At 44.7% G+C, this 21,208-nt stretch overlaps 1 non-coding gene and 18 pseudogenes across 1 annotated transcript; all 19 read right to left on the reverse strand.

Annotated features, from left to right (window-relative positions):
• Positions 1-318: 318 nt before the first annotated feature.
• On the reverse strand, positions 319-437 carry LOC148265867 (5S ribosomal RNA; annotated as a pseudogene).
• Positions 438-1,939: 1,502 nt separating this feature from the next.
• On the reverse strand, positions 1,940-2,058 carry LOC148265868 (5S ribosomal RNA; annotated as a pseudogene).
• Positions 2,059-2,263: 205 nt separating this feature from the next.
• LOC148265869 (5S ribosomal RNA) lies at positions 2,264-2,382 on the reverse strand (annotated as a pseudogene).
• Positions 2,383-3,550: 1,168 nt separating this feature from the next.
• On the reverse strand, positions 3,551-3,669 carry LOC148265870 (5S ribosomal RNA; annotated as a pseudogene).
• A 1,882-nt stretch (positions 3,670-5,551) lies between these two features.
• On the reverse strand, positions 5,552-5,677 carry LOC148265871 (5S ribosomal RNA; annotated as a pseudogene).
• A 318-nt stretch (positions 5,678-5,995) lies between these two features.
• On the reverse strand, positions 5,996-6,114 carry LOC148265872 (5S ribosomal RNA; annotated as a pseudogene).
• Positions 6,115-6,463: 349 nt separating this feature from the next.
• On the reverse strand, positions 6,464-6,581 carry LOC148265873 (5S ribosomal RNA; annotated as a pseudogene).
• A 1,234-nt stretch (positions 6,582-7,815) lies between these two features.
• On the reverse strand, positions 7,816-7,933 carry LOC148265874 (5S ribosomal RNA; annotated as a pseudogene).
• A 793-nt stretch (positions 7,934-8,726) lies between these two features.
• On the reverse strand, positions 8,727-8,844 carry LOC148265875 (5S ribosomal RNA; annotated as a pseudogene).
• A 1,828-nt stretch (positions 8,845-10,672) lies between these two features.
• LOC148265876 (5S ribosomal RNA) lies at positions 10,673-10,791 on the reverse strand (annotated as a pseudogene).
• Positions 10,792-10,997: 206 nt separating this feature from the next.
• Positions 10,998-11,116, reverse strand: LOC148265877 (5S ribosomal RNA; annotated as a pseudogene).
• Positions 11,117-11,536: 420 nt separating this feature from the next.
• LOC148265878 (5S ribosomal RNA) lies at positions 11,537-11,655 on the reverse strand (annotated as a pseudogene).
• Positions 11,656-12,441: 786 nt separating this feature from the next.
• On the reverse strand, positions 12,442-12,560 carry LOC148265879 (5S ribosomal RNA; annotated as a pseudogene).
• Positions 12,561-15,644: 3,084 nt separating this feature from the next.
• On the reverse strand, positions 15,645-15,762 carry LOC148265880 (5S ribosomal RNA; annotated as a pseudogene).
• A 1,128-nt stretch (positions 15,763-16,890) lies between these two features.
• LOC148265881 (5S ribosomal RNA) lies at positions 16,891-17,012 on the reverse strand (annotated as a pseudogene).
• A 714-nt stretch (positions 17,013-17,726) lies between these two features.
• Positions 17,727-17,845, reverse strand: LOC148265882 (5S ribosomal RNA; annotated as a pseudogene).
• A 1,366-nt stretch (positions 17,846-19,211) lies between these two features.
• On the reverse strand, positions 19,212-19,330 carry LOC148265883 (5S ribosomal RNA). Its single transcript, XR_015820391.1, has one exon. It is a non-coding gene; the product is annotated as a 5S ribosomal RNA (ribosomal RNA).
• Positions 19,331-19,674: 344 nt separating this feature from the next.
• On the reverse strand, positions 19,675-19,800 carry LOC148265884 (5S ribosomal RNA; annotated as a pseudogene).
• Positions 19,801-20,148: 348 nt separating this feature from the next.
• Positions 20,149-20,266, reverse strand: LOC148265885 (5S ribosomal RNA; annotated as a pseudogene).
• Between the last annotated feature and the right edge of the window lie 942 nt (positions 20,267-21,208).

A 21,208-nucleotide genomic window follows, 5' to 3' on the forward strand; every position in this document is an offset into this window, starting at 1 on the left:
CTGCAAAAAAATGGGTGTAACACGAGTACTTCCGAGGAGGTCACCCATCCTAGAACTACTCTCGCCCAAGCAAACTTAAATGCGGAGTTCTGGTTGGATCCGGTGCATTAGTGATGCTATGATCACACCTGTTTTATTCCGCTCCTTCTCATTCCCTCCCCCCTCCCGTCATTTGTTTCCTTGTGTGTGCACACTGCACCTCTCCTTCTCGTTCTAATATCGATTAAAATGCCCCCACGTCGTGACTCGCATTTGCGTATAAACCAGCAGACCATAGCTCCAGTCGCGCGTAACATCAAACGACCCATCTGAAAAAAATGGGTGCAACACGAGTACTTCCCACGAGGTCACCCATCCTAGTACTACTCTCGCCCAAGCACACTTAACAGCAGAGATCTGAAGGGATCCGGTGCATTAGTACTGGTATGATCGCACCTTTTTTATTCTGTGCTGCAAATACATACACTCCTTCTCCTTCTCTCCCCCCTCCCGTCATTTGTTTCCTGGTGAGTGCACACTGCACCACTCTTTCTCGTTTTAATATCAAGTAAAATGCCCTGGTGCCGTGACTCACATTTGCGAATAAACCAGTGGACCATAGTTCAGGTTGCGTGTAATGTCGAACGACCAATCTGCAAAAAAATGGCTGAAACACGACTTCCCAAGAGGTCACCCATCCTAGTACTACTCTCGCCCAAGCACACTTAACTGTGGAGTTCTAATGGGATCCGGTGAATTATTGATGGTATAATGGCATCTGTTTCATTCAGCACTGCAAATACACACACTCCTTCTCTTTCCCTCCCCCTTCCGTCATTTGTTTCCTTGTGCGTGCACACTGCACCTGTGCTTTTCGTTCTACTATCAAGTAAAATGTCTTGGTGCCCTTACTCACATTTACGAATAAACCAGCGGACCATAATTTCAGTCGCGTGTAACGTCGAACGACCCATCTGTAAAAAAATAGGTGCAACACGAGAACTTCCTAGGAGCTCACCCATTCTAGTACAACTCTCGCCCAGGAACACTTAACTACGAAGTTCTAACGGGATCCAGTGCATTAGTGCTGGTATAATGGCACTTGTGTCATTCTGCGATGCAAATACATACACTCTTTCTCCTTCCCTCCTCCCTCAAGTCATTTGTTTCATTGTGCGTGGACACTGCACCTCTCCTTCTTGTTCTAATATCAAGTAAAATGCTCCGGCACTGTGACTCACATTTGCGAATAAACTAGCGGACCATAGTTTCAGTTGCGCGTAATGTCGAAGGACCCATCTGTAAAAAAATGGGTGAAACACGAGGACTTCCTAGGAGGTCACCCATCCTAGTACTACTCTCGCCCAAACACACTTAACTCCGAAGTTCTGATTTGATCTGGTGAATTAGTGATGTTATGATCACAAATGTTTCATTCTTCATTGCAAATACATACACTCCTTCTCCTTCCATCCCTCATCCCGTCATTTGTTTCCTTGTGCATGCACACTGCAACTCTCATTCTCGTTATAATATCAAGTAAAATGACCCTGCGCCATGACTCATATTTGCGAATAAACCAGTGGAACATAGTTCGAGTCGCACTTAAAATCGAGCGACCCATCTGTAAAAAAATGGATGCAACATGAGTACTTCCGAGGAGGTCACACACCCTAGTACTACTCTCGCCCAAGCAGATTTAAATGCGGAGTTTTAATGGGATCCAGTGAATTAATGCTGGTATGATCGCACATGTTTCATTTCGCGCTGCAAATACATACACTCCTTCTCATTTCCTCCCACCTCCCATTATTTTTTTCTTTGTGCGTGTACACTGCACCTCTCCTTCTTGTTCTAATATTAAGTAAAATGCATCGGCGACGTGACTCACATTTACGAATAAACCAGTGGATCAAAGTTCCAGTCGTGCGTAACATCGAATGACCCATCTGCAAAAAAATTGGTGTAACACAAGTACTTCCCAGGAGATCGCCCATCCTAATACTACTCTTGCCCAAGTACACTTAACTGCGGAGTTTTGATGGGATCCGTTGAATTAGTGCTGGTATGATCGCACCTGTTTCATTTTGCGCTGCAAATACATTCACTCTTTTTCCTTCCCTCCCCCCTCCTGCCACTTGTTTCCTTGTGCGTGCACACTGAACCTCTGTTTCTTTCTATTATATCAAGTATATACACCGGTGCCTTGACTCACATTTACGAATAAACCAGCGAACCATAGTTCCACTCGCGCGTAACGTCAAACAACCCATCTGTAAAATAATGGGTGCAACACAAGTACTTCCCAGGAGGTCACCCATCCTAATACTACTCTCGCCCAAGCACGCTTAACTGAGGAGGTCTGATGGGATCCGATGAATTAGTGATGGTATAATGACACCTATTTCATTCGGCGCTTCAAATACATACACTCCTTCTCCTTCCCTCCCCCCTCCCGTCATTTGTTTCCTTATGCGTGCACACTCCAACTCTTCTTCTCATTTTAATATCAAGTAAAATGTCTCGGCACCGTGACTCACATTTGCGAATAAACCAGCGGACCATAGTTCTAATCGTGCGTAACATCGAACAACCCATCTGGAAAAAAATGGGTGCAACAAGAGTACCTCCTAGGAGGTCACCCATCCTAGTACTACTCTCGCCCAAGCACACATAACTGTGGAGTTCTGATGTGATTCGGTGCATTAGTGTTGGTATGATCACACCTATTTCATTCCGCGCTGCAAATACATACACACCTTCTCCTTCCCTCCACCCTCCCGTCATTTGTTTCCTTGTGCGTGCATATTGCATCTCTTCTTCTCGTTCTAATATCAAATAAAATGCCTCGGCATCGTGTCTCACATTTGCGAATAAACTAGCGGACCATAGTTTCAGTGGCACTTAACGTCGAACACCCCATCTGAAAAGAATAGATGAAACACAAGGACTTCCCAGGAGGTCACCACTCCTAATACAACACTCGCCCAAACACATTTAACTGCGGAGTTATGATGGGATCAGGTGAATTAGTGATGGTATGATGGCACTTATTTCATTCCGTGCCGCAAATACATACACATCTTCTCTTTCCATCCACCCTCCCGTCATTCGTTTCATTGTGCATGCAAAATGCACATCTCCTTCTCGTTCTAATATCATGTAAAATGCATTGGCGCCATGTTGCGAATAAATCAGCGGATCATAGTTACAGTCGCGCGTAACGTCAAACAATCTGCAAAAAAATGGGTGCAACATGAATACTTCCCAAGAGGTCAACCATCCTAATACTACTCTCGCCCAAGCACACTTAACTGTAGAGTTTTGATGGGATCCGGTGAATTAGTGCTGGTATGATCGGACTTGTTTCATTTCGCGCTGCAAATACATACACTTATTCTCCTTCCCTCCCCCCTCCCGTCATTTGTTTCCTTGTGCGTGCCCACTGCACCTCTACTTATCTTTCTAATATCAAGTAAAATACTCCGGCACCTTAACTCACATTTGCGAATAAACCAGCGGACCATAGTTCCAATAGCGTGTAACGTCGAACGACCCATTTGCAAAAAAATGAGTGCAACACGAGGACTTCCCAGGAGGTCACCACTCCTAGTACTACACTCGCGCAAACACATTTAACTACGGAGTTCTGATGGGATCCGGTGAATTAGTGATGGTATAATGGCACCTGTTTCATTCCGCGCTGTAAATACATACACTCCTTCTCCTTCCCTCCACCCTCCTGTCATTTGTTTCCTTGTGCGTGCACACTGCACGTCTTCTTCTCCTTCTAATATCAAGTAAAATGCGCCGGTGTTGTGACTCACATTTGCGAATAAACCAGTGGACCATAGTTCCAGTCGCACATAAGGTCGAGCGACCCATCTTTAAAAAAATGGGTGTAACACGAGTACTTCCGAGGAGGTCACCCATCCTAGTACTACTCTTGCCCAAACACACTTTAATGCGTAGTTCTGATGGGATCTGGTGTATTAGTCCTTGTATGATCGCACCTATTTCATTCCGCGCTGCAAATACATACACTCCTTCTTTTTTCCTCCCCCTTCCTGTCATTTGTTTCTTTGTGCGTGCACACTGCACCTCTCATAATATCAAGTAAAATGCCTCTGCACCGTGACTCACATTTGTGAATACCTAGCGGACCATAGTTTTAGTCGCGCCTAACGTCGAACGTCCCATCTGCAAAACAATGGGTGCAACACAAGTACTTCCGAGGAGGTCACCCATCCTAGTACTACTATGGCCCAAGCACACATAACTGCGGAGTTCTGATGGGATCTGGCATCATGACTCACATTTGCGAATAAACCAGCGGATCATATTTCCAATCGCACTTAACGTCGAATGCCCCATTTGAAAAAAATAAGTGAAACACAAGGACTTCCCAGGAGGTCACCACTCCTAGTACTACATTCGACCAAGCACATTTAACTGCGCAGTTTTGATGGGATCCAGTGAATTAATGATGGTATGATGGATGGCACTTGTTCCATTCTGCACTGGAAATACATACACTCCTTCTCCTTCCCTCCCCTCTCTCGTCATTAGTTTCCTTATGCGTGCACACTGCACCTCTCCTTCTTGTTCTAATATCAAGTAAAATGTCCCGGCACCGTGACTCACATTTGCGAATAAACCAGCAGACCATAGTTCTAGTCGCGCGTAATGTCGAAGGACACATATGCAAAAAAATGAGTGCAACACGAGGAGATCACCCATCATAATGCTACTCTCGCCCAAGCATAACTGTGGAGTTCTGATGGGATCCAGTGCATTAGTGCTGGTATGATCGCACCTTTTTTATTCTGCACTGTAAATACATACACTCCTTCTCCTTCCCTCCCTCCTTCCCTCATTTGTTTCCTTGTGCGTGCACACTGCACCTCTCCTTCTCGTTCTAATATCAAGTAAAATGTCCCGGCACCGTGACTCACATTTGCGAATAAACCAGCGAACCATTGTTCTAGTCGCGCGTAACGTCGAAGGACCCATCTGCAAAAAAATGGGTGCAACACGAGGACTTCCTAAGAGGTCACCTATCCTAGTACTACTCTTTCCCAAGCACACTTAACTATGGAGTTGTGATGGTATCTGGTGCATTAGTGCTGGTATGATTGCACCTGTTTTATTCCGCACTGCAAATACATACACTCCTTCTCCTCCCCTCCCCCCTCCTGTCATTTGTTTCCTTGTGTGTGTACACTGCACCTTTCCTTCTCGTTCTAATATCAAGTAAAATGCCTCAGCGTCATGACTCACATTTGCGAATAAACCAGCGGACCATAGTTCCAACCGCGCATAATGTCAAACTCCCCATATGAAAAAAATAGGTGCAACACAAGGACTTCCTAGGAGGTTACCACTGTTTCTTGTTTTTTGTTGTTCTACTATGTAATATACTCGCAGACACTCTTATCATGTCATGGGCTTTAATTGAATGCGCAAAAAGTATTAAACAAAATACCTCGGCGCCGTTACTCACATTTGCGAATGAACCAGTGGACCGTCACTCCGGTCCCGCGTAATGTTTAGCGCCCAGTCTACTAAAAGAAGGATGCAACACGAGAGCTGAGAGCTTCCCAGGAGGTAACCCATCCTAGTACTATTCTCGCCCAAGCACGCATAACTGCAGAGTTCTGATGGGATCCAGTGAACTAATGCTGGTATGATCGCACCCTTTCTTGTTTGCGCCGCAAATACATATGCCCCTTCTACTTTCCTCTCCCCTCCTATCATTTGATTCACTGTGCGCGCACCTCACCTCTTCTTCTAGTTCTAATATTAAGCAAAATGCCCCAGCGCCTCGACTCATGCCCATATGAATGGATCACCCACCGCACCTCATTTTGTTTTGTTATATTATGTAAGGTACTCGTAATGACACTCTTATCACGTGATTGGTTTTAATTGAATGTGCAAAAAATATTAAGCAAAATGCCCAGGCGGACCGTCGCTCCAATCCTGCATAACATTTAACATCCTATCTGTAGAAAGAAGGGTGCAACACGAGCACTTCCCAAAAGGTCACCCATCCTAGTACTACTCTCGCCCAAGCACGCTTGACTGCGGAGTTCTGATGGGATCTGTTGAACTAGTGCTGGTATGATCGCACCCCTTCTAATTTGCGCCGCAAAGACATATACCACTTCTCCTTCCCTCTCCCTTCCCGTCATTCATTTCGTTGTGCGCGCAACTCATCTCTGCTTCTAGTTCTAATATCGAGTGAAATGCCCTAGCACCTCGACTCATGCCCATATGAACAGATCGCCCGCCGCACCTCAATTTTCGTTGTTCTACTATTTAAGATGCTCGTAATGACACTCTCATCGCGTGATGGGCTTTACTTGAATGCACGAAAAGTAATAAGCAAAATGCCTCGGCACCGTCACTCACGTTTACGAATGAATAGGCGGACCGTCGTTTCCAGTCCCGCGTAACATTTAATGCCCCGTTTGTAAAAAAAAGGGTGCAACACGAGTGCTTTCTAAGAGGTAACCCATCGTAGAACTACTCTCACCCAAGCACGCTTAACTGCAGAGTTCTGATGGATCTCGTGAACTAGTGCTGGTATGATCGCACCCCTTCTAATTTGTGCCGCAAAGACATATATCCCTTCTCCTTCCCTCTCCCTTCCCGTCATTTGTTTCTCTATGCGCGCAACGCACCTCTACTTCTAGTTCTAATATCGAGCAAAATGTTCCGGTGCCTTGACTCATGTCTATATGAACGGAACACCCGCCGCACCTCCTTTTTTGTTGTTCTACTATGTAAGATGCTCGTAATAATAATCTTATCACGTAGTGGGTTATAATTGAATGCACGAATAGTATTAAGCAAAATGCTCCAGCGCCGTGACTCATGTTTGCAAATTAACTGGCGACTGTCGCTCTAGTCCCGCGTAACGCCCCATCTGCAAAAAGAAGGGTGCAACATGCGAACTTCCTAGGAGATCACCCATCCTAGTACTACTATTGCCCAAGCACGATTAACTACGAAGTTCGATGGGATCTGATGCATTAGTGCTGGTATGATCGAACCCCTTCCATTCCGCGCTGCAAATACATATACCACTTCTCATTCCCTCTCCCATCTCATCATTTATTTTATTGTGCGCGCATACCGCACCTCTATTTCTAGTTCTAATATCAAGCAAAATACCAAGGCATCTCGACTCATGCACAGATGAACAGACCGCCTGCCACAACTCTATTTTCATTGTTCTACTATGTAAGATAATCGTAATGACATTTTTATCTCATGATGGATTATAAATGAATACACGAAAAATCTGGCGCCACGACTCATGCCGGCAGACTATGGCTCCTATTGCGCATAACGTTTAACACCCCATCCGTAAAAAGACGAGCGCAACACGAAAACTACCGAAAAGATCACCCATCCTAGTACTACTCTCGCCAAAGCACGCTTAACTACGGAGTTCGATGGGATCTGGTGCATTAGTGCTAATATGATCGCACATCTTCTATTTTGCGCTACAAATACATATACCCCTTCTCCCTCCCTCCCCCCTGTTATTTGTTTCGCTATGCACAAACACCACACCTCTGCTTATAGTTCTAATATAGAGCAAAATGCTCCGGCACCTCGACTCACGCCCAGATGAACGGACTACCCCCTGCACCTCGCTTTTCGTTATTCTATTATGTAAGATGCTCGTAATGACACTCTTATCACGTGGCGAACTATAAATGAATGCACAAAAAATATTAAGAAAAATATCTTGGCGTTGTGACTCACTCCGAGGGACAATGGCTTTGATCGCGCATAATGTTTAACGTCCCGTCAGCAAAAAAATGAGTGGAACATGAGAACTTTCCAGGAGGTCACCCATCATAGTACTACTTCCGCCCAAGCACACTTAACTACGAAATTCGATGGGATCCAGTGCATTAGTGCAGGTATGGTTGCACCCCTTCCATTCCACGCTGCAAGTACATATACCCCTTCTCCTTCCCTCACCCCTCCCGTCATTTGTTTCGTTGTGCGCACACACCACACATCTGTTTCTAGTTTTAATATAAAGCGAAATGCCCCTGCACCTCGACTCACGCCCAGATGAATGGATCGCCCGCCATACCTTACTTTTCATTGTTATACTATGTAAGATACTCGTAATGACACTCTTATCACGTGGTGGACTATAAATAAATGCACGAAAAATATTAAGCAAAAGTTTCAAGCCCTGTGACTCACACCGGCAGACTGTGGCTCCGATCGCACTTAACATTTAACACCCCGTCTAAAAAAAATAGGTTCAACATGAGGACTTTCCAGGAGGTCACCCATCCTAAAACTAATCTTGCCCAAGCACGCTTGACTATAGAGTTCTGATGGGATCCTGTGCATTAGTGTTTGTATGATCGCAACTGTCCCATTCCCAACTGCAAATACATATAGCCCTTCTCCTTCCCTCCCCCTTCCCATCATTTATTTCGCTGTGTGGGCATACCGCATCTTTGCTTCTAGTTCTAATATAGAGCGAAATGCCGTGTCACTTCAACTCACGCCCAGAAGAACGGAGGCCCCTTGCACCTCTTTTTTCGTTGTTTTACTATATAAGACTCTCGTAATGAGACTCTTATCATGTGGTGGACTACAAATAAGTGCACATAAAATATTAAACAAAATGTTTTAACGTCACTACTCATGCCGGCAGACTGTGGCTCCGATCGTGCGTAACGTTTGACACCCCATCTGTAAAAAGACGGGTGCAACAAGAGAACTTCTCAAGAGGTCACCCATCCTAGTACTACTCTCGCCCAAGCACGCTTAACTACAGAATTCGATGGGATCCGGTGTATTAAAGCTAGTATGATTGCACCCCTTCCATTCCGCGCTTCAAATGCATATACCCCCTTTCCTTCCCTCCCCCTACCTGTCATTTTTTTCGCTGTGCGCGCACACCGTACCTCTGTTTATAGTTCTAATATCAAACGAAATGTCCCGACACCTCGACTTACGCCAGAAGAAAAGACCACCTGTCGTACCTCATTTTTCTTTATTCTACTATGTAAGATGCTCGTAATGACACTCTTATCACGTGGTAGACTATAAATGAATGCACGAAAAAATAGTAAGCAAAATTTTCTAGCGACACGACTCATGCCAGCGGATTGTGCCTCCAATCACATGTATCGTTTTTTGCCCCGTTTGCAAAAAGACAGTTCAACACGAGGACTTCTCAGGAGGTTATCGATCCTAGTACTACTCTCGCCCAAGCATGCTTTACTACATAGTTCGATGGGATTCGGTGCATTAGTGCTGGTATGACCGCACCTCTTCCATTCCGCATTGTAAATACATATACACCTTCGCCTTTCCTCCCCTCTCCTGTCATTTTTTTGGCTGTGCGCTCACACTGCATCTCTATTTCTAGTTCTAATATCAAGCAAAATGTCCAAGCGCCTCGACTTATGCCCAGATTAAAAGACCACCTGCCACACCTTTTTTTTTCGTTTTTCTACTATGTAAGATGCTCGTAAGGACTCTCTTATCACATGGTGGACTATAAATGAGTGCACACAAAAAAGTAAGCAAAATGCCCCGGCGTGACGACTCATGCCAGTAAATGAACTAGCAGACTATGGCTTCAATCGCTCGTAATGTTTGATGCCCTGTCCGCAAAAAGACGTATGTAACACAAGCACTTCCCAGAAGGTCACTCATCCTAGTACTACTCTCGCCCAAACATGCTTAACTGCAGATTATGATGGGATTTGATGTATTAGTGCTAGTATGATCCCACCCGTCCTATTTCTCACTTCAAATACATATACCCTTTCTCTTTCCCTCCCCCCTCCCATCATTTGTTTCATTCTGTGTGGACACCGCACCTCTACTTCTAGTTGTAATATCAAACAAAATGCCCCATTGTCTCGACTCACGCCCAGATAAACGGACCACCCACCGCACCTCTGTTTTGCTTATTCTATTATTTACGATGCTCGTAATGACACTCTTGTCACGTGGTGGACTTTAAATGGATGCACGAAAAATATTAAGAAAAAGACGGGTGCAACACGAGAACTTCCCAAAGGTCACCCATCCTAGTAGTACTCTCGCCCAAACACACCTAACTGCAGAGTTCTAATGAGATCCGGTGCATTAATGCTAGTATGATCGCATATGTTTCATTCTGCGCTGCAAATACATACACTCATTCTCCTTCTTTCCTCCCTCCCGTCAATTATTTCCTTGTGCGTGCACATTGTACCTCTCCTTCTCGTTCTAATATCAAGTAAAATTCCTCGGCGCCGTGACTCACATTTGCAAAAAAACATGTGGACCATAGTTCCACTCGTGCGTAATGTCAAACGAACCATCTACAAAAAAATGGGTGCAACACGACCAGGAAGTTACAACTTCTAGTACTACACTCACCCAAGCATATTTAACTCTAGAGTTCTTATGGGATCCGGTGCATTAGTGCTGGTATGATCGCACTTGTTTGCTTCTACACTGCAAATACATACACTCCTCCTCCTTCCCTCTCCCCTCCCGTAATTTGTTTCCTTGTACGTGCACACTGCACCTCTCCTTCTCGTTCTAATATCAAGTAAAATGCCCCGGTGCCGTGACTCATATTTGCGAATAAACCAACGAACTATAGTTCCAGTCGCACACAACGTCGAACGACCTATCTGCAAAAACATAGGTGCAACATGAGTACTTCCCAGGAGGTCACCCATCCTAATACTACTCTCGCCCAAGCACACTTAAATGTGGAGTTCTGATGGGATCCGGTGCATTAGTGCTGGTATGATCGCACCTGTTTCATTCCACGCTGCAAATACATACACTCCTTCTCCTTTTCTCCCCTCTTTTCTCATTTATTTCCTTGTGCGTGCATACTACACCTCTTATTCTCGTTCTAATATCAAGTAAAATGCTCCAGCGTCGTGACTCACATTTATGAATAAAACAGCGGACTATAGTTCTACTTGCGTGTAACATCAAACAACCTTTCTGCAAAAAAATGGGTGCAACACGAGGACTTCCCAGGAGGTCAGCCATCCTAGTACTACTCTCTCCCAAGCACACTTAACTACAGAGTTCTGATGGGATCCTGTGCATTAGTGCTAGTATGATCGCACTTTTTTCATTCTGCGCTGCAAATACATACACTCCTCCTTCCCTCTCCTCCCCCCCCCCGTCATTTGTTTCTTTGTGCGTGCACACTGTACCTCTCTTTTTCGTTCTAATATCAAGTAAAATGCCCCAATGCCGTGACTCACATTTGCGAATAAACCAGTGGACCATAATTCCAGTTGCTAGTAACGTCGAACGACCCATCTCGACTCATGCCCATATGAACGGATCGCCCGCCGCCTCTCATTTTTTGTTGTTCTACTATTTAAGATGCTAGTAATGACACTCTCATAACGTGATGGGCTTTAATTGAATGCTGAAAAAATATTAAGAAAAATGCTCAGGTGCCGTGACTCACATTTGTAAATGAACCGGCGGACCATCGCACTGGTCTAGTTGAATGTTAAACGCTCCATCTGCAAAAAGAATGGTGCAACACGAGAACTTCCTAGGAGATCACCTATCCTAGTACTAGTCTCGCCCAAACACGCTAAACTACGGAGTTCATATGCGATCCGGTGAACTAGTATTGGTATGATCGCACCCGTTCTAGTTTGTGCCAAAAGTACATATACCCCTTCTTCTTCCCTGTCCCCTCCCGTTGTTAGTTTCACTAGGCGCGCACCTTAACTCTGCATCTAATTCTAATATCAAGCAAAATACTCCGGCGCCTCCACTTATGCCCATATGAACGGATAGCGCTGTACCTCATTTTTTGTTGTTCTACTATGTAATATGCTCGCAGACACTCTTATCACGTGATGGGCTTTAATTGAATGCGCGAAAAATATTAAAAAAAATGCCCTCGCGCCGTGACTCACGTTTGGGAATGAACCGGTGGACCGTCACTCCGATCCCGCGTAACGTTTAACGCCCAGTCTGAAAAAAAAAATGCAACACGAGAGCCGAGAGCTTCCCAGGAGGTAACCCATCCTAGTATTACTCTCGCCCAAGCATGCATAACTGTAGAGTTCTGATGGGATCTGGTGAACTAGTGATGATATGATCGCACCCTTTTTTGTTTGCGCCGCAAATACATATGCCTCTTCTCTGTCCCTCTACCTTCATGTCATTTGATTCGCTGTGCTCGTACCTCACCTCTTCTTCTAGTTCTAATATTAAACGAAATGCCTCGGCGCCTCGACTCATGCCCATATGAACGGATCGCCCACCGCACCTCGTTTTTTGTTGATATATTATGTAAGGTGCTCGCAATGACACTCTTATCACGTGATTAGTTTTAATTGAATGTGCAAAAAATATTAAACAAAATGCCCGGATGGACCGTCGCTCTGGTCCCCCGTAACATTTAATGCCCCATCTGTAGAAAGAAGGGTGCAACACGAGCACTTCCCAGAAGGTCACGCATCCTAGTACTACTCTCGCCCAAGAACACTTGATTGCAGAGTTCTGATGGGATCCAGTGAACTAGTGCTGGTATGATCGCAATCGTTTTGGTTTGTGCCGCAAATACATATACCGCTTCCCTTTCCCTCTCCCTTCCCATCATTTATTTTTGTGGGTGCAACTCACCTCTGCTTCTAGTTCTAATATCGAGCGAAATGCCCCGACGCCTCGACTCATATCTATATGAAACACCCGTCGCACCTCCTTTTTCATTGTTCTACTATGTAAGATGCTCGCAATGACACTCTCAACACGTGATAGGCTTTAATTGAATGCAAGCAAAATATTAAGCAAAATGTCCCGGCGCTGTGACTCACGTTTGTAAATGAACCATCGGACCGTCGCGCTGGTCCCGCATAACATTTAATACCCCATCTACAAAAAGAATGGTGCAATACGAATACTTCCCAAGAGGTCACCCATCCTACTACTACTCTTGCTCAAGCATGCTTGATTGTGGAGTTCTTATAGGATCCGGTGAACTAGTGCTGCTATGATCGCACCCCTTCTAATTTGGCCGCAAAGACATATACCACTTCTCCTTCCCTCTCCCTTCCTGTCATTTATTTCGCTGTGCGCGCAACTCACCTCTGTTTCTAGTTCTAATATCGAGCGAAATGCCCCGGTGCCTCGACTCATGTCTATATGAATGAAACACTTATCGCACCTCCTTTTCTGTTGTTCTACTATGTATGATGCTCGTAATAATAATCTTATCACATGGTGGGCTATAATTGAATGCACGAATAATATTAAGCAAAATGCTCCGGCGTCGTGGCTCACATTTGCAAATTAACCGGCGACTATCGCTCTAGTACCGCATAACATTTAACGCCCCATCTAAAAAAAGAAGGGTGCAACATGAGAACTTCCTAGGAGATCACCCATCCTAGTACCACTCTCGCCCAAGCACGATTAACTACGAAGTTTGATGGGATCCGATGCATTACTGCTAGTATGATCGCACCCCTTTCATTCCGCGCTGCAAATACATATACCACTTCTCCTTCCCTCTCCCCTCTCATCATTTATTTTGTTGTGCGCACACACCGCACCTCTATTTCTAGTTCTAATATCAAGCAAAATGCCAAAGCATCTCGACTCATGCTCAGATGAATAGACCGCCCCCCACAACTCTGTTTTCATTGTTCTACTATGTAAGATAATCGTAATGACATTCTTATCTCGTGATGGACTATAAATGAATGCATGAAAAATATTAAGCAAAATGTCCCAATGCTGCGACTCACACTGGCAGACTGTCGCTCTAGTCATGCGTAATATTTAACGCCCCGTCCATAAAAAGACGGGTGGAACACGAGGACTTCGCAAGAGGTCACCTATCCTAATACGGCTTTCACCAGAGCACGCTTAACTGCAGAGTTCGACAGGATCCGATGTATTAGTGTTGGTATGATTGCACCCCTTCTATTTCGTGCTGTAAATACATATATCCCTTCTCCTTCCCTCCCCCCTCTTGTAATTTATTTCGCTGTGCATGCACACTACACCTCTGTTTCTAGTTCTAATATCAAGAGAAATGTCCGGGCACCTCGACTCACGCCTAGATAAACGGACTACCTGTCGTACCTCGTTTTTCATTGTTCTACTATGTAAAATGCTCGTAATGACACTCTTATAATGTGGTGGACTATAAATGAATGCACGAAAAATATTAAGTAAAATATTATGGCGCCACGACTCATGCCGGCAGACTATGGCTCCTATTGCGCATAACGTTTAACACCCTATCTGTAAAAAGATGGGCGCAACACGAGGATTTCCCAAAAGATCACCCATCCTAGTACTACTCTCGCTAAAGCACGCTCAACAACGGAGTTCGATGGGATCCGTTGCATTAGTGATAGTATGATTGTACCTCTTCTATTTTGCACTACAAATACATATACCCCTTCTCCCTCCCTCCCCCCTGTAATTTGTTTCGCTATGCACGAACACCACACCTCTACCTATAGTTCTAATATAGAGCAAAATGCTCTGGCGCCTCGACTCATGCCCAGATGAATGGACTACCCTCTGCACCTCATTTTTCGTTATTTTACTATGTAAGATGCTCGCAATGACACTCTTATTACGTGGCGAACTATAAATGAATGCACGAAATATATTAAGAAAAATGTCTTGGCGTTGCGACTCACTCCGAGGGATAATGGCTTTGATCACGCATAATGTTTAACGTCCCGTCAGCAAAAAAACGAGTGGAACATGAGAACTTTCTTGGAGGTCACCCATCCTAGTACTACTTCCGCCCAAACACACTTAACTACCAAATTCGATGGGATCCAGTGCATTAGTGCAGGTATGATCGCACCCCTTCAATTCAACGCTACAAATACATATACCCCTTCTCCTTCCCTCCCCCCTCTCGTCATTTATTTCGTTGTGCGAACACACTACACATTTGTTTCTAGCTCTAATATCAAGCGAAATACCCCGGCACCTCGACTCACGTCCAGATGAATGAATCGCCCGTCGTACCTCGTTTTTCATTGTTATATTATGTAAGATACTTGTAATGACACTCTTATCATGTGGTGAACTATAAATGAATGCACGAAAAATATTAAGCAAAATTTTCAGGCCCTGTGACTCACACCGACAGATTATGGCTCCGATCACACTTAATGTTTAACACCCCGTCTACAAAATGACGGGTTCAACACGAGGACTTTTCAGGAGGTCACCCATCCTAGAACTAATCTCGCCCAAGCACGCTTGACTACAGAGTTCTAATGGGATCATGTGCATTAGTGTTTGTATGATCGCAACTGTCTCATTTCCCACTGCAAATACATATAGCCCTTCTCCTTCCCTCCCCCTTCCCATCATTTATTTCGCTGTGCGGGCATACCACATCTCTGCTTCTAGTTCTAATATAGAGTGAAATGTCATGTTGCTTCGATTCACACCCAGAAGAACGGAGGCCCGCTGTGCCTCTTTTTTCGTTGTTCTACTATGTAAGACTCTCGTAATGAGACTCTTATCACGTGGTGGACTACAAATAAGTGCATATAAAATATTAAGCAAAATGTTTCAACGTCGCTACTCATGCTGGCGGACTATGGCTCCGATCGCACGTAACATTTGACGCCCCATTTGCAAAAAGACGGGTGCAACAAGAGAACTTCCCAGGAGGTCACCCATCCTAGTACTACTCTTGCCCAAGCATGCTTAAAAACGAAGTTCGATAGGATCTGGTGCATTAATGCTAGTATGATTGCACCCCTTCCATTCCGTGCTGCAAATACATATACCCCTTCTCCTTCCCTCCCCCAACCTGTCATTTTTTTCACTGTGCGCGAACACCGCACCTCTATTTATAGTTCTAATATCATGCAAAATACCCCGACACCTCGACTCACGCCAGAAGAAAGGACCGCCCGCCGTACCTTATTTTTCTTTATTCTACTATGTAAGATGATCGTAATAACACTCTTATCACGTAATAGACTATAAATGAATGCACAAAAAAATAGTAAGCAAAATTTTCTAGCGACGCGACTCACACCAGCGGATTGTGGCTTCGATCACATGTATCGTTTTACGCCAGTTTGCAAAAAGACAGTGCAACATGAGGACTTCTCATGAGGTTACCGATCCTAGTACTACTTTCGCCCAAGCATGCTTAACTGCATAGTTTGATGGGATCCAGTGCATTAGTGCTGGTATGATCGCACCCATTCCATTCCACATTGCAAATACATATAACCCTTCTCCTTTCCTCCCCTCTCTTGTCATTTTTTTCGCTGTGCGCACATACTGCATCTTTATTTCTAGTTCTAATATCAAGCAAAATGCCCCAGTGCCTCAAATTATGCCCAGATTAAAAGACCACCTGCCACACCTTTTTTTTCCTTTGTTCTACTGTGTAAGATGTGTGTAATGACTCTGTTATCACGTGGTGGACTATAAATGAGTGCACAAAAGAAAGTAAGCAAAATGCCCCGGCATGACGAATTACGTCGACAAATGAACCAGCGAACTATGGCTCCAATCGCGTGTAACATTTGATGCCCTGTCTGCAAAAAGACGGGTGCAACACAAGTACTTCCTAGGAGGTCACTCATCATAGTACTACTCTTGCCAAGACACAGTTAACTCCGGAGTTCTAATTTGATCAGGTGAATTAGTGATGGTATGATAGCAAATTTTTCATTCCGCGCTGCAAATATATACACTTCTTCTCCTTCCCTCCCCTCTCCCGTCATTTCTTTCATTGTGTGTGCAAACTGCACCTCTCCATCTCGTTCTAATATCAAGTAAAATGCTCCGGCGTTGTCACTCACATTTGCAAATAAATCACAGGACCATAGTTTCAGTCGCGCGTAACGTCGAAAGACCCATCTGTAAAAAAAATAGAGAAAACACGAGGACTTCCCAGGAGGTCACCCATCCTAGTACTACTCTCGCCCAAGCACACTTAACTCCGGAGTTCTGATTTGATCCGGTGAATTAGTGATGGTATGATCGCAAATATTTCATTTTGTGCTGCAAATACATACACTCATTCTCCTTCCCTCCCCCCTCCCCTCATTTGTTTCCTTGTGCGTGTAAACTGCACCTCTCCTTCTCGTTATAATATCAAGTAAAATGTTCCGGTGCCAACACTCACATTTGCGAATAAACCAATGGACCATAGTTTCAGTTGAGCGCAACGTCGAAGGACCCATCTGTAAAAAGTGAAACACGAGAACTTCCCAGGAGGTCACCCGTCCTAGTACTACTCTCGCCCAAGCACACTTGACAGCAGAGTTCTGATGGTACCCAGTGCATTAATGCTTGTTTGATCGCACCTGTTTCATTCCGCGCTGCAAATACATACACTCCATCTCCTTCCCTCCCCCCTCCCATAATTTGTTTCCTTGTGCGTGCACACTTTACCTCTGCTTCTTATTTTAATAAAATGCCCCGGCGTCGTGGCTCTTATTTGTGAATAAACCAGCGGGCCATAGTTCCAATCATGCGTAACAAGTAAAATGCCCTGGCGCCCTGACTCACATTTGCGAATAAACCAAGAGACCATAGTTCTAGTCGCACGTAACGTCGAATGACCCATCTGTAAAAAAATAAGTGGAACACGAGAACTTCCCAGGAGGTCACCCATTGTAGTACTACTCTGCCCAAACACACTTAACTGCAGACCATATTTCCAATCATGTGTAACGTCGAACGACCCATCTGTAAAAAAATAGGTGCAACACGAGGACTTCCCAGGAGATCACCCATTCTAGTACTACTCTGGCCCAAACACACTTAAATGCGGACTTCTGATGGGATCCGGTGCATTATTGCTGGTATGATCGCACTTGTTTTATTACGCGCTGCAAATACATACACTCCTTCTCCTTCCCTCCCTCTTACCGTCATTTGTTTTCTTGTGCGTTCACACTGCACCTCTTCTTTTTATTCTAATATTAAGTAAAATGCCCCGGTGTCATGACTCACATTTGCAAATAAACCAGTGGACTAAAGTTTCAGTCGCACGCAACGTCGAACGACCCATCTGTAAAAAAATAAGTGCAACACGAGGACTTCCCAGGAGGTCACCCGTTCTAGTACTACTTTCACCCAAGCACACTTAATTGCGGAGTTCTGTTGGGATCTGGTGCATTAGTGCTTATATAATGACACCTGTTTCTTTATGCGATGCAAATATATGGACTATTTCTCCTTCTCTCTTCCCTCCCGTCATTTATTTTCTTGTGCGTGCACACTGCACCTCTCCTTCTCATTCTCATATCTAGTAAAATGCCCCGGTGCCGTGACTCTTATTTGTGAATAAATAAGTGGACCATAGTTCAAGTCGCGCATAAGGTCGAACGACCAATCTGCAAAAAAATGGGTGCAACACGAGTACTTCCTAGGATTCTAATACTACTCTCGCCCAGAGACACTTAACTGTAGAGTTCTGATGGGATCCGATGCATTAGTGCTGGTATGATCGCACTTGTTTCATTCCGTACTGCAAATACATATACTCCTTCTCCTTACCTCCCCTCTCCTATCATTTGTTTCCTTGTGCGTGTACACTGCACCTCTCCTTCTTGTTCTAATATTAAGTAAAATTTTTCGGTGCCATGACTCACATTTGCGAATAAACCAGCAGACCATAGTTCCAGTCGCGCATAATGTTGAACGCCCCATCTGAAAAAAATAGGTACAACACAAGGACTTCCCAGGAGGTCATAACTTCTAGTACTACACTTACCTAAGCCCATTTAACTGGGGAGTTCTGATGGGATCTGGTGAATTAGTGATGCTATAATGGCACCTGTTTCATTCTGCACTGTAAATACATACACTCCTTCTCATTCCCTCCCCCCTCCCGTCATTTGTTTCCTTGTGCGTGCACACTGCACCTCTTCTTCTCGTTCTAATATCAAGTAAAATACCCCGACGTCATAACTTACATTTGCAAATAAAAAATCATGCGTAACGTCGAACAACCCATCTTAACTCATGCCCATATGAACGGATTGCCCGCCGCCGCTCGTTTTTTGTTGTTCTACTATTTAAGATGCTCGCAATTACAGTCTCATCATGTGATGGGCTTTAATTGAATCCTGAAAAAATATTAAGAAAAATGCTCCGGTGCCGTGACTCACGTTTGCAAATGAACCGGCGGACCATCGCTCTGGTCCAGTTGAATGTTTAACGCCCTGTCTGCAAAAAAAAGGGTGCAACACGAGAACTTCCCAAGAGATCACCCATCCCAGTACTACTCTCGCCCAAGCACGTTTAACTACGGAGTTCATATGGGATCCGGTGAACTAGTGCTGGTATGATCGCACTCGTTCTAGTTTGCACCATAAGTACATATATCCCTTCTCCTTCCCTCTCCCCTTCTGTCATTTGGTTCGCTATGCGTGCACCCCACCTCTGCATCTAATTCTAATATCAAGCGAAATACCCTGGCGCCTCGACCTGTGCCCATATGAACGGATAGCGCCGCACCTCCTTTTTTATTGTTCTACTATGTAATATGCTCGCAGACACTCTTATCACGTGATGGGCTTTAATTGAATGTGCGAAAAATATTAAACAAAATGGTCCAACGCCATGACTCACGTTTGCGAATGAACCGGTGGACCGTCGCTCCAGTCCCGCATAACGTTTAACGCCCAGTCTGAAAAAAAAAGGATGCAACACGAGAGCTGAGAGTTTCCCAAGAGGTAACCCATCCTAGTACTACTCTCGCCCAAGCACGCTTGACTGCGGAGTTCTGATGGGATCCGGTGAACTAGTACTCGTATGATCGCACCCCTTTTAATTTGCACCGTAAAGACATATACCACTTCTCCTTCCCTCTCCCTTCTCGTCATTTGTTTTGCTGTGCGCGCAACTCACCTCTGCTTTTAGTTCTAATATCGAGCCAAATGCCCTGGCACCTCGACTCATGCCCATATGAATGGATCGCCCGCCGCACCTCATTTTTCGTTGTTCTACTATTTAAGATGCTCGCAATGACACTCTCATCACGTGATGGGCTTTAATTAAATGCATGAAAAGTATTAAAAAAAATGCTCCGGCACTGTGACTAACATTTACGAATGAACAGGCGGACTGTCACTCCAGTCCCCTTTAACATTTAACGCCCCATCTGCAAAAAAAAGGGTGCAACACGAGTGCTTCCCAAGAGGTCACCCATCGTAGAAATACTCTCGCCCAAGCACGCTTAACTGCAGAGTTCTGATAGATCCCGTGAACTAGTGCTGGTATAATCGCACCCCTTCTAATTTGTGCCGCAAAGACATATGTCCTTTCTCCTTCCCTCTCCCTTCCCGTCATTTATTTCGTTGTGCGCGCAACGTACCTCTACTTCTAGTTCTAATATCGAGCGAAATGCCCAGGTACCTCGACTCGTGTCTATATGAACAAAACACCCGCCGCACCTCATTTTTTGTTGTTCTACTAAATAAGATGCTCTAATAATAATCTTATCACGTGGTGGGCTATAATTGAATGCACGAATAATATTAAGCAAAATGCTCCGGCGCTGTGACTCACGTTTGCGAATTAAGCAGCGACTGTCGCTCTAGTCCCGCGTAACATTTAACGCCCCATCTGCAAAAAGAATGGTGTAACATAAGAACTTCCTAGGAGATCACCCATCCTAGTACTACTCTCGCCCAAGCACGATTAACTACGAAGTTCGATGGGATCTGATGCATTAGTGTTGGTATGATCGCACACCTTTCATTCCGCGCTGTAAATACATATACCACTTCTCCTTCCCTCTCCCCTCTCATCATTTATTTTGTTGTGCGCGCACACCGCACCTCTGTTTCTAGTTCTAATATCAAGTAAAATGCCAAGACATCTCAACTCATGCCTAGATGAACAGACCGCCGGTCACAACTCTATTTTTATTGTTCTACTATGTAAGATAATCATAATGACATTCTTATCTCGTGATGGACTATAAATGAATGCATAAAAAATATTAAGCAAAATGTCCCAATGCTGCGACTCACACTGGCGGACTGTCCCTCCGGTCACGAAAAATATTTAACTCCCCGTCCATAAAAAGACGGGTGGAACACGAGGACTTCACAGGAGGTCACCCATCCTAATACTGCTTTCACCAGAGCATGCTTAGCTGCGAAGTTCGACAGGATCCGATGCATTAGTGTTGGTATTATCGCACCCCTTCCATTTCGTGCTGCAAATA

The sequence above is a fragment of the Carica papaya genome, chromosome 5, assembly GCF_054855325.1.
Source record: "Carica papaya isolate Zhongbai chromosome 5, ASM5485532v1, whole genome shotgun sequence".
NCBI lineage: Eukaryota > Viridiplantae > Streptophyta > Magnoliopsida > Brassicales > Caricaceae > Carica > Carica papaya.